Genomic DNA, 15,845 nt, shown 5'->3' on the forward strand with positions numbered 1-15,845 from the left:
TGAATTGGGCGGCACCGCGGTCAACCTTTGTTGTTTTTAATGTGCTGTATAATTCATTGTCATTGAACAGCAAGATGTCTCGTCTCAGGAAGCTTCCTACTGCTCCTCCTCTGAACAGCCTCTGTGGACTGCTCTAATTAAAATCTGCGTCTGCCAGCTTTTCCCACTGGACTCCATCAATGCAACACTTGATCCGGATATCAGGTTCAGAGGTCAAAACCCTTCCTGCTTCTATGGGACGACTGGATGTGGACAGAAAGGGCTGAATAGGTCTCGCCACTGTATAATAAAACAGTCTTGAAAGAATTAGGCCCCTGCCATGATTTATTCATGAGAATCTCCGTGTTTGAAGTACTCTGCGCTGGAAAAGACTGACTTCTCAGATGGGCTTGAGACATCATCTCTTCACCTCGCTGCTAGCACTTCAATGAGCCGCTAATGGCTAATGGAGGAAGTCACATAATAGGCTGGTGGGGATGTGTGAAAGATGAGAGGAGCCTGCTGTGCTCCAGTCTGACCAATGACACTGCTAACACCTGCTGGTTCTGTAATGGCAGCGACAGGTGAGTTGACTGATTGAATAAAGGTCCACGCAAAGTCAAAGGCGAATTTGAAAATGGGACTATTTTCCTGTCCTGTTTCTCTCATCTTCATGCATCTCCTCTCAATCCTCGGGAAAAACTGTGTCTGGCTTTTCTACTTTTTCACCTCATGAGCTACTTTTGAACAAAGCAGATCGAAGGGATTCACCCACTGCAAAAACAGCAGAGCACGCACTGCGCAGCCACGCCAGTAAGGTGAAGTCACCGGGGCGTGTGTTTTGAGCTCTGCTGCAGCAGAGCGAGTCAGGCATTGATAAGAGACAGAAAGTACCAGAGGATAAGAGTGGACATGAATGTTGTGACTATGAGCAGCTGACTGGAGAGCATTAACAATCAGCACTCTCCATCCAGTCATATAAAGAATGCAAAGATTGAAACTGGATCTTTTTTTCGGGCTCCCCATGGGTGTGTCAGTTGGTGGCTTCCAGGGGAGACCATCAACCTTTTGGGGGAGCCGGGCTCCCCTTACCGCCCCTGGAATTTGAACCCTGATTATAGTCAAGTAATTTAAAATGGTTTAGTGTGTAGGCCAGGGCCATCCTCTGCTTAGAACCGGGTGAGTAGACGCACATCCACACAGGAAGTAGGTTGATGTGTGTCCCAGAAGGAAAAACTGGCAGAGGCAGATTCACAATCAGCATTGAGTTAATGAGAGGACATCTCTGCTGATGGACCCAGATCCTGATAAGACTCAAATGTATTCATCAGACCCAGAAACTAGAAAACTATCCACCCATCAGAACCAGAGAGTGTGACGGTACCAGTGCCTTTAATGACCCAAAGCCGCACACATTTATAAAGTGGTTTAAGAAACAGGAAGAACATTTACCACATTGAAGGGAAAGCACTGACTCACTGGAACCTGATAATGTGTGTGTGTGTGTGTGTGTGTGTGTGAGTGTGAAAGTTTAATTTAAGTAGTTTGGATCATTCCAACTGGTAAAAATCGTTTTCAGTGTTACAGACTCCAACCACCAGGAATGCAGCTGCCTGTTTGGGAGGCCTTGTGTTTCTGAGCAGAGTAAAGCCTTTCAGCCAGGCTTTAGCTGCAGGCCTGGCCCTGCTCCTCATTGGCTGCCTAGGAATTGTTCTGTGAGCTGGAAAACCTGCACACATTCTTCTGCAATGAGCCGCCTGTCAGTCCGAGCACAAAGTTGTAATTTTCCACCAAACCTGAGAGATGCAGTATTTTATAGCTGAGCTGTTGTCAGCTCACACAGCAGCATGGACTATACAGAGCAGGACTGATCTTTAAGTCTGGATGTGGAACTGCAGGCTGGATCAGAGGCTTCACACAGACATAATTCTGATTACATCCAAAGACAAGCCAGGATCTGAACCCTCTACACAAACAGCACAATTATGTTTATGAAGTTTGAAAAGAGCCAGTGAAAGGAAACGTCCAGCTCACTGAGCCTGTCACGTTGTGGGAGGGACGTTGAAACCAAATTGCAGAAACCCAGGATGACACGAGGCAGGAGATGATGTGAGGTAAAATCCTTTATTATAAGGTGAACCAAAGACCATGTAAATCCAAAGGGGTGGGGAGCCAAAATCCAAAAACGTTCAAAATCCAAAAACTGGTGATCAAAAAACCGAGACACAAGAAGTAGAGACGAGGAAACTGGAGACTGACAAAGTACTCACACTGACAGCAACAATGGACCGACAAACACAGAGTGACAAGACAAGGCTTATAAACAGGAGGGAGGTAATCAGGGAAACAGGTGACAGGTGTGAGGAGTGTGAGCTGAGGAGGCACTGGTGGAATCAATTAACAAAATGGGAAGGGAAGGAGCTTGACCAGAGGGCAGATAAACATAAAACTAAACCTAAAGACTTAGGCCCTGTCCACACGTAGCCGGGGATCTGCCTACGTTTTGGCCTGTCATCCATACGAAAACAGAGTTTTTTCACACGAAAACGGATCTTTTTAAAAACTCCGGCCAAAGTGAAGATCTGCGTTTTCTCCGTTTTGGGTGTCTGCGTGTGGACAGACAAAACCAGAGTTTTAAGGTCCACAACGTCACTTTCCGCGATAAAAAATGCTGACATCACGTGTGCGACCTGTGTTTACACTAGCCGGCATCATGGAAGCCTTCAGAGCTGCGCTCTGTCACTACCCGATCCATCATTTGTCTAAGCGCTTTTTGCTTGTTTGGTTTTGCAAGCGGAATTACTGCTCCTTGCGGAAGACCACAGACGAAGGACGAGGTTAAGACCGGGAGAAGTACTGCCGCCTACAGGTCTGGCATGTCCTTAACAACGTATTTATCCGGGTACGTGTGGACAGAGTTTTTTTTAAAACGCGGTGGTGTGGATGCAAGTTTTTGGAGGGGCGGATATTCGTTTAAAAAAAAACCCGGCTACGTGTGGACTAGGCCTAAGGGAAGAACTCACACAAACACATACACATACTGACACACACAAACTCATACACACATACAATGAACTGGGGAACAAGAGTCTGGAGCTACAACTTAAGACACACAACAGAGATGCAGACAAAGGACACATGAGGGCGCTAAGAGAACACAAAAGGGAATCCAGAGAGGGATGGAGAAACATTAGGAGACACATGGGGAAAGACGCAGACACGTGAGGGCGCCATGAAACACAAAAGGAGAACCTGGAGTGGGGAACTGGAGGGGCCGGGGAACGAAGGGACACAGAACATGACAGAGCCACAGTGAAACAGAAACTGTATCCAGAAATGTAAAAACAAAAGTGCGTGTCTTTACATCAGCTAGGGCTGAAAACAAAAGATGTTATTTTTAATATTTTTTAGCGATAGTAATTCTCAGTTCATAAAATTATAATTAAAGGAGCCATGCAGTTGTTATCTCAATAAATCTGCTCTGGTCTCTAGTGTGAATGAATATCCTGGTGAGTCATTTTCTGTGGCAAAAAAAAGCTCCAGTGTTCCTGTAACAGGAAGTAGAAGTTAGCTGGAGGAGTGGAGTGCAGAGAACGACAGGATTTGGAGTCTTACACATTAAAATTCATAATATGCTAAAGTCTTGCCTCTGATTGGCTAACAGCAGCATGACTCTTCAGCTGCCTTTGTTGGCTCTTCTTTCTTGGGTAACAGATGTAAAGTCAGTGTTCCTGAGAAATAGGCTCAGGCGTGGCACTGCGCCACGACTCAAATTCCAACACCTACGAGACCCCAGAAAGTTCTCGGAGATCCAGCTGGCCCCGAAGTCATCTTGGCAAGGCTAGAGTGGAATTGATTTCTGGGATATCAAAGGCCGCAGTTTCCTCTGAACCTGCACTGCTGGTTAATAGATACCCACGGGTGACTGCAGGCGGCTGATGGAGTCGTTGCAGGTTAAAACCAATAATGGTTGTCTTGGTTCTGAAAAAGGGTGGTTCTATGCTGCTAAAAGGTGTTCATCTGCTGGATCTCACAAGAGATGGTGTTTAGCATTTTGGCAGGAACTGAATAATAGAAGTGTCTTTCTCTTTTAAGGGTCCGTGTTGGATTAGTCAAAGGCCAGAAAATGTAGGAGGTGTTAACAAAATCCTCAGACATCACATCTTTTCTAAGAAACCCCTTCAAAGGACTAACGTTTTGTATGAAGTAAATATGATATAACAGTCACTTGTTTATATGCTGAAATCAGGGTTTCCCCCAGCGCTTTATAAGCCTGGCGGCCCGCCAGGCTAAGCGTCATGCCCCGCCCCCCTCCCCGACCCTACCGTGTCCGCTGACACGAACGACACAACGAAACTAGAGCCCTGCATCAGCTGATACTGGTGAGAAACAGCAGCGGAACGTGTGCAACCCCCCACTCCCACTCTAACGGAGGAGCACTGCGGGACGGAGCGCGTGACAGACAATGGTCTGTCCACTTATAAATGACCTAAGGGTCCCTGATGCCACCACTGCGTTACGGCAAATTGATGGCCTTGTTTAGTAAAAACGGCTTATGTTTTGGTTAGGAAAGCATCGCTTCTCAGACAAATTGGAGATGGCTGGACAGTGTCATGACCTTTGTTTCCATGGCACTACATTGTATTACTTGAAAGTGTACTTTTGTAAACTTCAGAATATTCCATTTCTGTCCAAAGTATTAAATAGTGTAATTTCTACCACAGAACATATACATGGTAATTACAGGTCTTTCTAAAAAAAAAATTGCATATTGTGATAAAGTTCATTATTTTCTGTAATGTACTGATAAACATTAGACTTTCATGTATATTAGATTCATTCCACACAACTGAAGTAGTTCAAGCCTTTTATTGTTTCTAATATTGATGATTTTGGCATACAGCTCATGAAAACCCAAAATTACTATATTAAAAAATTAGCATATTTCATCCTACCAATAAAAGAAAAGTGTTTTTAATACAAAAAGGGTCAACCTTCAAATAATTACGTTCAATACTTGGTCGGGAATCTTTTTGCAGAAATGACTGCTTCATTGCGGCGTGGCATGGAGGCAATCAGCCTGTGGCACTGCGGAGGTGTTATGGAGGCCCAGGATGCTTCCATAGCGGCCTTAAGCTCATCCAGAGTGTTGGGTCTTGTGTCTCTAAACTTTCTCTTCACAATATCCCACAGATTCTCTATGGGGGTCAGGTCAGGAGAGTTGGCAGGCCAATTGGGCACAGTAATACCATGGTCAGTAAACCATTTACCAGTGGTTTTGGCACTGTGAGCAGGTGCCAGGTCGTGCTGAAAAATTAAATCTTCATCTCCATAAAACTTTTCAGCAGATGGAAGCATGAAGTGCTCCAAAATCTCCTGATAGCTAGCTGCATTGACCCTGCCCTTGATAAAACACAGTGGACCAACACCAGCAGCTGGCATGGCACCCCAGACCATCACTGACTGTGGGTACTTGACACTGGACTTCAGGCATTCTGGCATTTTCCTCTGCCCAGTCTTCCTCCAGACTCTGGCACCTTGATTTCCGAATGACATGCAAAATTTTCTTTCATCCGAAAAAAGTACTTTGGACCACTGAGCAACAGTCCATCGCTGCTTCTCTGTAGCCCAGGTCAGGCGCTTCTGCCGCTGTTTCTGCTTCAAAAGTGGCATGACCTGGGGAATGCGGCACCTATAGCCAATTTCCTGCAGACGCCTGTACACGGTGGCTCTGGATGTTTCTACTCCAGACTCAGTCCACTGCTTTCGCAGGTCCCCCAAGGTCTGGAATCAGTCCTTCTCCACAATCTTCCTCAGGGTTCGGTCACCTCTTCTCGTTGTGCAGCGTTTTCTGCCACACTTTTTCCTTCCCACAGACTTCCCACTGAGGTGCCTTGATACAGCACTCTGGGAACAGCCTATTCATTCAGAAATTTCTTTCTGTGTCTTGACCTCTTGCTTGAGGGTGTCAATGATGGCCTTCTGGACAGCAGTCAGGCCGGCAGTCTTACCCATGATTGCGGTTTTGAGTAATAAACCAGGCTGGGAGGTTTTTAAAGCCTCGGGAATCTTTTGCAGGTGTTTAGAGTTAATTAGTTGATTCAGATGATTAGGTTAATAGCTCATTTAGAGAACCTTTTCATGATATGTTAATTTTTTGAGATAGGAATTTTGGGTTTTCAAAGCTGTATGTCCAAAATCATCAATATTAGGCACAAAAAAAGGCTTGAACTACTTCAGTTGTGTGTAATGAATCTAATATATATGAAAGTCTAATGTTTATCAGTACATTACAGAAAATAATTATTTTTTTGAGAAGGACCTGTAGTATACTTGCTATACTTACACTCAAGCATACTTAAAAAAAAAGTTAACTCCCCAAGTATTTTACTTTCTGCTACCACCTAATTCTTGGTGAGAGCGCCCACAAACATTCTGTCTTTTTCTCTCTTGGCACTCGATGCGAGCAGACCCTTTTCTTTTTGCCCCTGCCCCTTATCTTCCCAAGGCTCTTTGTCCTGTCTTTTCTAAGAGCGAATCGTTGGATTCTTTCTGGAATTAACTTTTAAAATGATGGAGCTGGTCAACTGGTCGCCAAACACCATTGATGAAATTTTTACAACATTCAGAACAGAGAAGGGAGCTCCTGTATTTCTGCACGCAACGCACCCGGTTGGATACTTTTTGGATTCCTGGAAGTGGAATCATCATTCTTAGATCTATTATTTTCGGGTATCTGCTGATTGGAATGGGCAGTTATCTGATATATCGAAAATGTATGGAGCTGTCGGGGGCTACTGAAACAAGCCTGAGCTCCGGGAAGTTTACTGCCGTGCGTTGAGCGCTCAGACTAAGATGTTGCTGCGGGTAAATCACAAACTGGGTGCTCTGAGTAGCAACCTGGGGACGATTCTTCAATTCGCATTCAGAATGGATGTCATAATAGAGAATGCCACCGCACGGCACACATGGAATTAAACCCCATTATTTGGCTGACTGGATACCCCTGTGGCCAGTAAAACTGTAAGGCAGAGGGGAAAACAATAAATGTTATCCGAATCTGGCTCCCCGTTTTGGCCTTGCCTAAAGAAAACAAAACTCCCTGTGGAATGAATACAGACATTCGCTCTCACCCCCTCCTAACCTATTCCTGACATGGAATTGTGGATCTAGGTGGAAGCTCACGGAGCCATGAAGGACTCACTCCTCGCATTGTCATCCCTTGGCCTCCAATCTTTTAGTTTGTCTCCTTACACCTGTAGCTTGATAAATATTGTCACACACTTAGTAATTCCTGGCTGGCTAGTTCACTACTCAATGTTTAATAGATATTCTGCTAGTCATCCAGTTTTAGTCCAATGTTGTTTTTTGAAGTTCATTTAGCTTGTTTCACTGCTTTAGTTTTAGTCTGCATTCTAGGCCATATTCCTAGTTTTAGTCATTCCCAGCAACTATAATATTTTGGCAGTTCATTGTAAATTCTACGTTAGTCCTCTTACCTTTTCAAAGCATTGATAGTCTGTTAGTTTTCAACGTTTTCCTGTAATTCATTGTAGCAGTTTTTACTGCCTTAGTCATAGTCGTCTCACACTTAGTAATTCCTGGTTAGCCTTTTTAGCTACTTAAAGTCTCCTTACACCTTCAGCTTAATTTTTTTTCACCTACTTAGAATCAGAACCAGAAGGTTTTATTGCCATTTGTGCCAAAAATCACAACTGCTGCAGTACTTGGTGCAAAAGAAGATAAAAATAAAAGATAAGCAAATATAGGTAGTAATAATATACTAATGATAAAATAATTAATATAAAGTGGCAATAATATACAAGACAGTGTAGGTACTGATCAGAGCGGATCAGTTCAGGTACAAACACAACACCGGGTCATGTGACTGAAACCAAGTGACTGCGGTGGGCAGCCTTAGGATTGTCGTTCATGAGTCCAACAGCAGAGGGGAAGAAAGTGTTCTTGTGGCGAGAGGTTCTGGTCCGAATGGATCCGAGCCTCCTGCCAGATGGGAGCGAGTCAAAATGACTGTGTCCAGGGTGTTACGGGACAGCTGCTATCCGACCTGCACCCTCAATGTCCTGGAGGTGTACAGGTCCTGTATAGAAGGGAGTTTGCAGCCAATGACTTTCTCAGCAGAGCGCACAAAACGCTGCAGCTTCTTCTTGACCCTGTAGGTTTCTCCAGCATACCACACGGTGATTGAGGAGGTGAGGATGGACTCAATGACTGTGGTGTAGAACTGCCTCATCGACTGTTCTGGCAGGTTCAATGTCTTCAGCTGCCTCAGGAAGTTCAACCTCTGCTGGGCATTTGTTATGACGGAGGTGATGGTGAGCTCCCACTTGAGGTCCTGGATGATGGTGGTGCCCAGGAAGCGACATGAGTCCACCGTCGTGATGGGAGTGTCAGACAGCGTTATGGGGGAGGGGGGCTGTGTGCTTCCTAAAATCCACAACAACCTCTGCTGTCTTCTGGATGTTTAGCACCAGGTTGTTGTGGTTGCACCAGGACACCGGCTGTTTGACCGCCATTCTGTACATCCATCAGAGATAAGTCCAATGACGGTGGTGTCGTCTACAAACTCAATAAGCTTGACAGACTCGTAGTTGGAGGTGCAGCTGTTGGTGTACAGGGAGAAGTGCAAAGAGGGGGGAGCACAGCATTGAAGGAAACCGGCGCTGATGGTTTGTAGGTCCGAGAGCTTCTTCCCCAGCCTGACTTGTTGCTTCCAATCTGTCAGGAAGTCAGTGATCCACCTGCAGATGTGGTCAGGCACCTTCATCTGGGACCGTTTGTCTTGGAGGAGGTCTGGGAGGATTGTGTTGAAGGCAGAGATGAAGTCCACCAAAAGGATCCTGGCATTGATACCCGGGGAGTCCAGATGATGCAGGATGTAGTGTAGAGCCATGTTGATGGCATCATCTACAGACCCGTTGGCACTGTAGGAAAACTGCAGGGGGTCCAGGAGGGGGTCTGTGAGGGTCTTGAGGTGGGGGAGAACCAGGTGCTCAAATGACTTCATGACCACAGATGTCAGAGCCACAGGTTTGTAGTCATTGAGTCCAGTGATCCTTGGCTTCTTGGGGACAGGGACTATGGTGGAGATGTTGAAGCAGGCAAGCACATGAGATGCTTCCAGTGAGGAGTTGAAAATTCCCGTAAACACTGGAGCCAGCTCTTCAGCTTAGAGCAGTGGTTCCCAAACTTATTTAGCCACGCATCCCCTTCTATGTCCCGACCATGTCGACGCACCCCCCAGCCCCCACATCAGGGCATGGCTATATATATATATATATATCAATCAGACGTCAAGCTAAACAGCCAGGGTAAAAAAAATATGATCGACCTTTTCCCCCATCACTTTCATTTTTTAAATAGCAATTAATAAACATTCGATACCATTACAATTTCCTTTGATTTAATTTTAAATAAATATTTAGAGTGCCCAGGTAGCACATAAACAATGCAATTTAACGGTTTTCTTAAAGTAGGAATGTTTAACCTGTGCGGCCAGAGCGCTCTCCTTCCTTCTGCTCTGCGTAAACCTGAACTGATCACCTACTTGTGCGTAATCAAATGTCTATAGGGGAAAATATGGAAAAGATTTAGCCATGAGGTTCACTTTTGCCTCAGACCGACTTATTGCTGTTTTATGGTGTGGCTGAATCTGCGATCCGCTGCCACGCGGACTGGAATAACAAATGCTGCAGTAACATGAGTTCAGGTTCGGAGTCACTAGCTGGAGCGGACCCGACTTTAATACGTCATCCCAAAATAGAATCTAATATCTTAATTTGACCTTGAATTAAAAATGTTGTTATAAAACCTCTTAAAAGTTTTTATCACAGAGGAGGCAGCACTCATTTCTGCTTTCAGACTGACGGCGCGCCGGAGTTTGCGCAGCTCCATGAGTTGCTCCAGTCACCGCGTCTCGTTATTGGCGCTATTTAAACCAACGTTGTAAAATTACTTCTGCCCAGCCCAGATGTGCTCACTTGTGCACCCATGAGCCGTGGTTCCGCTGGAACGCGTCTGACCTCTGACAGACGCACTCTGAACTTCAGATCTTCAGCGCGCTGTTAATAGCCTGAATGGGAATCATTTCTTGATTTATTTAGTTACATCCACAGTGTTCTGTGTGCGAGGTTTACAATAATGACGGCTCACTTGACCGCGGTGTTTACAATGTCAGAACACCTGCATGAGACAGGTGTTAATTACAATCTGCCAGAATGACTCGCCACCTTCAGATTTCTCCAACATCGTTAAAAATGATCAAATATGGAACATATCGGCGTGCGCAGGCCAGAGTGCGGAAGCTCGGCGCATTGTTATTATGAAGCTAGGGCACATGTGGAGGACACTGTTTTCAATTACATTTATTGGGCCCACTTATATTTTCTTTGGCCCACCCACAAATGAGTTTCTGGCTACGCTAATGGTGATATATGACAGACTTCTCTGAGCTCCGCAGCCATTACACTTTTCACCTCGCGCACCCCCTAGCTGCAGCTCGCGCACCCCCACACTTTGGGAATCCCTGGCTTAGAGCTTTAGAGTGGCAGCAGGAGATACTTAGTCATTCCTGGCTGACCACATTTATTTCTCTTCTCAATGTTTTATTGATGCTAGTTTTCTAGTTTTAGTTTATGTAACTCCATTGTACATTTTTGGGTTTGTTTCGTCTGTTCTTGCTGCTGTAAAGCACATCGAGTTGCCTTTGTGTAGGAAATGCGCTATATAAATAAAGCTGTCTTGTCTTGTCTTTTGACAGGTCAGCTGACTTTAGATCATTTCCCCACTGGAAACAGATACCAGCTCCCCGTGACCCTCGTGAGGGTGAAGGATGCAGGTTTAAAGCTAGCAGCCAGTGAAGGGACATAATGAGGAGCTCAGACACTAATGAAAGGCAGATTTCATTTCTATGTAGGTGGGATCCAAGAACACTATGTTTTTCTAGACTAAGTGATGAAAGAAAAAACTGTTGTTTTTTTTTCTGCTGCAGCTCCAACAGTCTGCTGCCATTATCCAGAAAAGTCATTCAGGAGAACGTCCTGGTCGTACTGAACAGCCATCCTACTACTGCTGTTTATGGTTCTGATGTTGATGCAGATGTAGAAACATTTTGAAAGGAGAATGCATCATCCAAATGATTCATAACAACTAAAGGGTGAAGCAGAGCCTTGATGAGGAGCTGTGAGGCACATGGAGGATGAAGCTCCTCATTAAACGCCTCGTTTCCTCAGTCTGCTGTAGGGCCCGGGCTCTCTGATGGTCATGTTCAGCATCAGAAGTCTGAAACAACATCATGGGTCTCCTGATTCTTCTTCTAAAGTTATGTGGGTTAATGATCTGATGTGAGTGTAGCATCAGCGTGGCACGGGGCGCGGCCGTGACTCAGATCAGAAGCTTAAAGCAGCTGCTGATCTAGAGCAGCTGGTGAGTAAAACGTGGTCCTGCTCCTTAAAGGGTGAAGACAATCAAACAGCACTGAACAACACAGGAGAATGTAAACTCCTGAGCTCTCATTTATCAAACGTCCGTAAAAACTGTCCTATATTCTGTCCTATGAATGCAATTTATAATGTTCATACGCACGGCCAAAATCCTGAGTTAGAAAACATGAAGTGGCCTCAGCAATCCACTGTTGATAAATTCCCCTCTGTATTCTTACCAAGCGGATCAGTGCAGAAGACACGCTCCCTACAGAGTTCACGCTCTGCCAAATTTTCCAATGGTAAATGCCACACTATGAGTAAAACTGATCCTACGTATGAAATACATACAGATCTGTGCATAAGTCCGGTGGATAAATAGGAGCCCAGACCTTTAGTGTGACGTCACAACTGTGCACCTGTGCACGTCTTACAACTGCAGAAGATAAAGCATCAGAGACATTTAACCTGCTTTTGGTGTTTTAACTAGGGGTGTGCCAATTCACCCTTTAGTCTGTGCATCGCGATCAATAAACGATTTTAAATAAATGTTGAAAACAGCCGCAAAGCATGGCAGGAACATAAAAGTTACATGTGCTGCCAGGACACTTTAGGGGAAGGACCAGCAAAAATAAAGAAATAAAATAAAAAACCAGCAACAATAGCGGCAGCTTGTTTCTAAGCTTCAGTCACTGAGCGTGGTATTTACTTGTCAGGAATGAAGATCAGCTTCACTGAAAATTCTTTTTTAAAGATCATTTCTGATAATATTTGGTCACTCTGAGTTTCCATGCAGGCTGAACAGGAAAATAGTCTCCTACACCTATCTCCTGCATTAGCTTCTGATTGAAAATCCTTTAATCTACGTCACACTGTCACTTAACATTCATGGATTCACCCATTTTGACTCCTGACACAGAAGGCTGTTGTTGGTTCAGCGTCCAGGAGACAGCAGAGAACTGCCCTTTCTCAATATGTATACTTGTCTGTACTTGTGTACTCACATCATTGCAAAACATCATCAAAGATGGCTCAAGGACTGTTCCGGTCTTAAGTATGCATTATGGCAAGTTCCCTCAAAGTTCCCGGATGTGTTCTTGCTCCATTGTATCGAGGATGCATCAATGCATCCTTCTGCAGACTTGGGACAACAGCTTCCCACAATGCATTACGTCAACCGTTATAAGGAGCCTAAGTCACTTCCGCATCATGGGTCCACAATGGGTCTAAAAACGCAATTTTCTAATCCGCTTTGTCTTACGCCCTGGATCACAAATATGTTGTACTGCATTTTAAATGAAAAGTAATGATGGGTGTTTCGACCACGCCTGTCATGTACTTTGACATTTATTAGCTTGAAAATGTTTGTAATTAGAATGACTACAAACTAGAAATCGGCACGTCGCATATTTCACCATCTTTATCCATAATACCGTGTACAAAGATAATTCCTTGGTCAAACCACTGCTGGTTAAACAAAGACCTTCTGTTTGAAACAATTACACAATTATTCCACAAGGTGGCACAATGTGGGGTAAAATTATGGGTAAATACCAAGCCCCCACAATGCGGCTCAAAAATTGAGCCCAACCCGGAAGTACCAAAAATTGCAGTTCCACCCTCATCCGCTGGGGGCTAGTAGGAAGCGAGCAAATCCTCATTGACTCCCATGTTAAAAATACCAATTTCAAAGCAGAAATAAACATGTTTACAGCCTGTTACAAAACATGTTTTTTGTTTAAATGATCTAGTTTACACTCATGACAACTCTGAGGGGGGTGAATTTTTTTCTCACTCTTCTGTTTAAGTGTATTAAAAGCCTAAAATTCTATAATTAATGAGCATCAGGCCCACGGACCGCAGAGCTAGCTCAGTGGAAAGGCCTCAGTAAAGCCTCGGTCTGGCTTGGAAACTGTTCCGGGATTCTTTTTTGGATATTTTTTGTGCAATTGTTGGACAAAATGACTTGCTGTGGCATTAATTGCACTAATAGAGCGTCCAAGGAGTCTCCAGTTCATTTTTTTCGGTAAGTAAAATTATATTTATGTATTTTAGGTCACTGCCGAGCTGAGCTTAGATTTTAACATGTACTGTTAAACCATGAAATTTAAATGTAATAGGGTAAAACCCAGTGCATTTAACAATGCTGCACTTTAGAAAATGGGTTGAAATATAACATGTTGGTGGAGCTGGGTTCCGACTATAGGCTTGTGGAGCTCTCGGGATACCGATGTTTTCCACCCGTTTCTCCCCTCCCCGCAGCTCGGCGCATCTCTGTCTGATCGCGGCTTCTGTCTGCTGCGGCACGGGCTGCCAGCTGGTTCTCCCCTCCCCGCAGCTCGGTGCATTTCTGTCTGATTGCTCTGGGATGGAAGCCTTTCCACCCGGTTCTCCCCAGCGGCAGCTCTGCGCATCTCAGATCACAGAGGCACTTGTCTGCTGTGCGGCTGCCGGCTTGTGGAGGTCTTGGAGACCTCTGTGTTCCACCCGGGTTTTACCCAGCGGTCAGCCCAGAGTATCTCTGACTCAGAAGCTCTGGTGTTGTGCACAGTTAACTCCGGTTGTAGTTAGGTTGCTACCTCCATTAGCTTAGCTCCCACCTCCGCATTAGCTTTGGGTTAGCTTGTAGCTAGTTTGACCGGGTGTCGTCAGTTGATCCCAGCCTTACAGCCCCACCCTCAGCTCCACCTCTCTTCCCTTTTGTGGAATTGTCTGGGCTTGACGGAACCTGTGACACGGTCAAAATGGCGGTGGTGGCCACCTCCCATTTGGCCTCAAAAACGTGTTATTGGAGCCTATGGAAATGAATTGTCCAGTATTTATATGTCGATGTTTGCATTCATTTTTCGTTCTTCCAGGGACCCATGACACGGAAGTGACAAAGGCTCCCTGTACTCCAAACGTCAGAGGAGAAATCTAATAACTATAGTTTTGGATCAGAAATACTAATAACCAAATATTAACTTGTCTATTATTATAAATAATTGAGTACCCTGTAAAATATGCTAATTAGCTAACCCACTATCAAAATAAAAGCAGCGTAAATTAGTTTTGATGAAGAATTGTTATTTTTGTATTCATTTAACAGCAGGAAATGTTGGTATTTTGTCTGTTTCGATCCAATTTTGTATTTTCCAGAAGTGACTAGATGCAACACAGCCAAATTGGCGGTGTTGGGAACCGCCTACTTGGCATCAATTTAGCTCTTCAAAACTTACGGTTTACAGGTAAAACTACCTGTGTGAAGCTGCCAGACACAAGATGTTTTACAGGTCATGGAGTGATAACAGGTCCTGATCGAGTCCTACTCCCATCTGTTCGCCTTTCGTTATGCTGTTGTTTCAGGTTCTTGTGGTTTCCCTCCACTACAAAGTGCCTTTATAACAGCGGCGTAACTTCCGGCCTTTGAAGAACCGTTAGGCAGTTAGCTTACAGTCATTATACTTAAGAAAGTCAAGAATGAATAAAAAGTAAACCATGTCATTTCAATAGAAAAATGTAAAATTCACCCCCAAGTGTACCCCATTGTGTGTACAATGTACATGAAGGGTTATGCTAACATGCTAACCTAGCTAAACACCAGTTTGCGATTCACTAACTAATCAACTTGCTCTTTACTCACCGACTGTCGGATACCAGCGGGTTCTCACAGGTATATGCTCTCAGGTGTGTGGTTCCTCCTATGGGCGGTCTTAGGGACAACCACCAATCCTCCTCGAACGTTCCACGCGCGGAAGTGTTTTTTTTTTTTTTTTTTTGGGACCCGAACTGTTTAACCGTTTTCAGTTAAGGTTGATAATAAATTGCTATAATAATAAATGAACAAATATTTATACAAAATAAAAAACTGTTTTAAGCGCATTAAAACAATTCATACAAACAAAATGACAATAATGAAGCTGCATGTGATGGATGAATAACTGGTTGTGAACGGCCTTGGGGGGTTGTAGTAAGCTCATGCTGTATAAATACAGGCCATCTAACATTTTTACCATTAATAGCTAAACAACACAAAAATAATTTAGATAAATTAAGTAAAACTCCCTGTGCTTGGGCCTTTTTTCTTCAGAGAACAGCTTGTGTCCAAGCTTCAGTAGCATCCACAATACCTGTTAACCTTGTTAGTCTAACCAGAAGGTTGTAACCCTGGATCAGAGGGAACATCCTAGGATCTGGATCAGAACATTTCTGCATCAGTGTGGAGAACCAGAAATGCACCAAACAGCAGCCAACGTGAAAATGTCAGGTTCTGATGAGGTTCTGCTCAGAAAGGAAGTGACCTCTTGATGCTATTAACCCCATTGCCCCGCTGGAGTTCCGTCACTTCGCAAAGTCATGAGATAAATAGACAAAGTCCAAACACACACACACACACGCACACACACGCACACGCACACACACACAGAGTAGAGAAGAGAGATGGCC

The 15,845-nt window shown here is 44.4% G+C and overlaps 1 protein-coding gene across 3 annotated transcripts in view; it reads right to left on the reverse strand.

Annotated features, from left to right (window-relative positions):
* Positions 1–14,948, reverse strand: part of plekhg4 (pleckstrin homology domain containing, family G (with RhoGef domain) member 4) — a 66,582-nt gene extending 51,634 nt beyond the window's left edge. For all 3 annotated transcript variants that reach the window (XM_070555051.1, XM_070555050.1, XM_070555049.1), the window contains exon 1: positions 14,658–14,948. The gene's annotated coding sequence lies outside the window, so the exon portion shown is untranslated. The remainder of the gene's footprint in view (positions 1–14,657) is intronic.
* Between the last annotated feature and the right edge of the window lie 897 nt (positions 14,949–15,845).

This window comes from Nothobranchius furzeri, chromosome 9 (assembly GCF_043380555.1).
Source record: "Nothobranchius furzeri strain GRZ-AD chromosome 9, NfurGRZ-RIMD1, whole genome shotgun sequence".
NCBI classification, from domain to species: domain Eukaryota; kingdom Metazoa; phylum Chordata; class Actinopteri; order Cyprinodontiformes; family Nothobranchiidae; genus Nothobranchius; species Nothobranchius furzeri.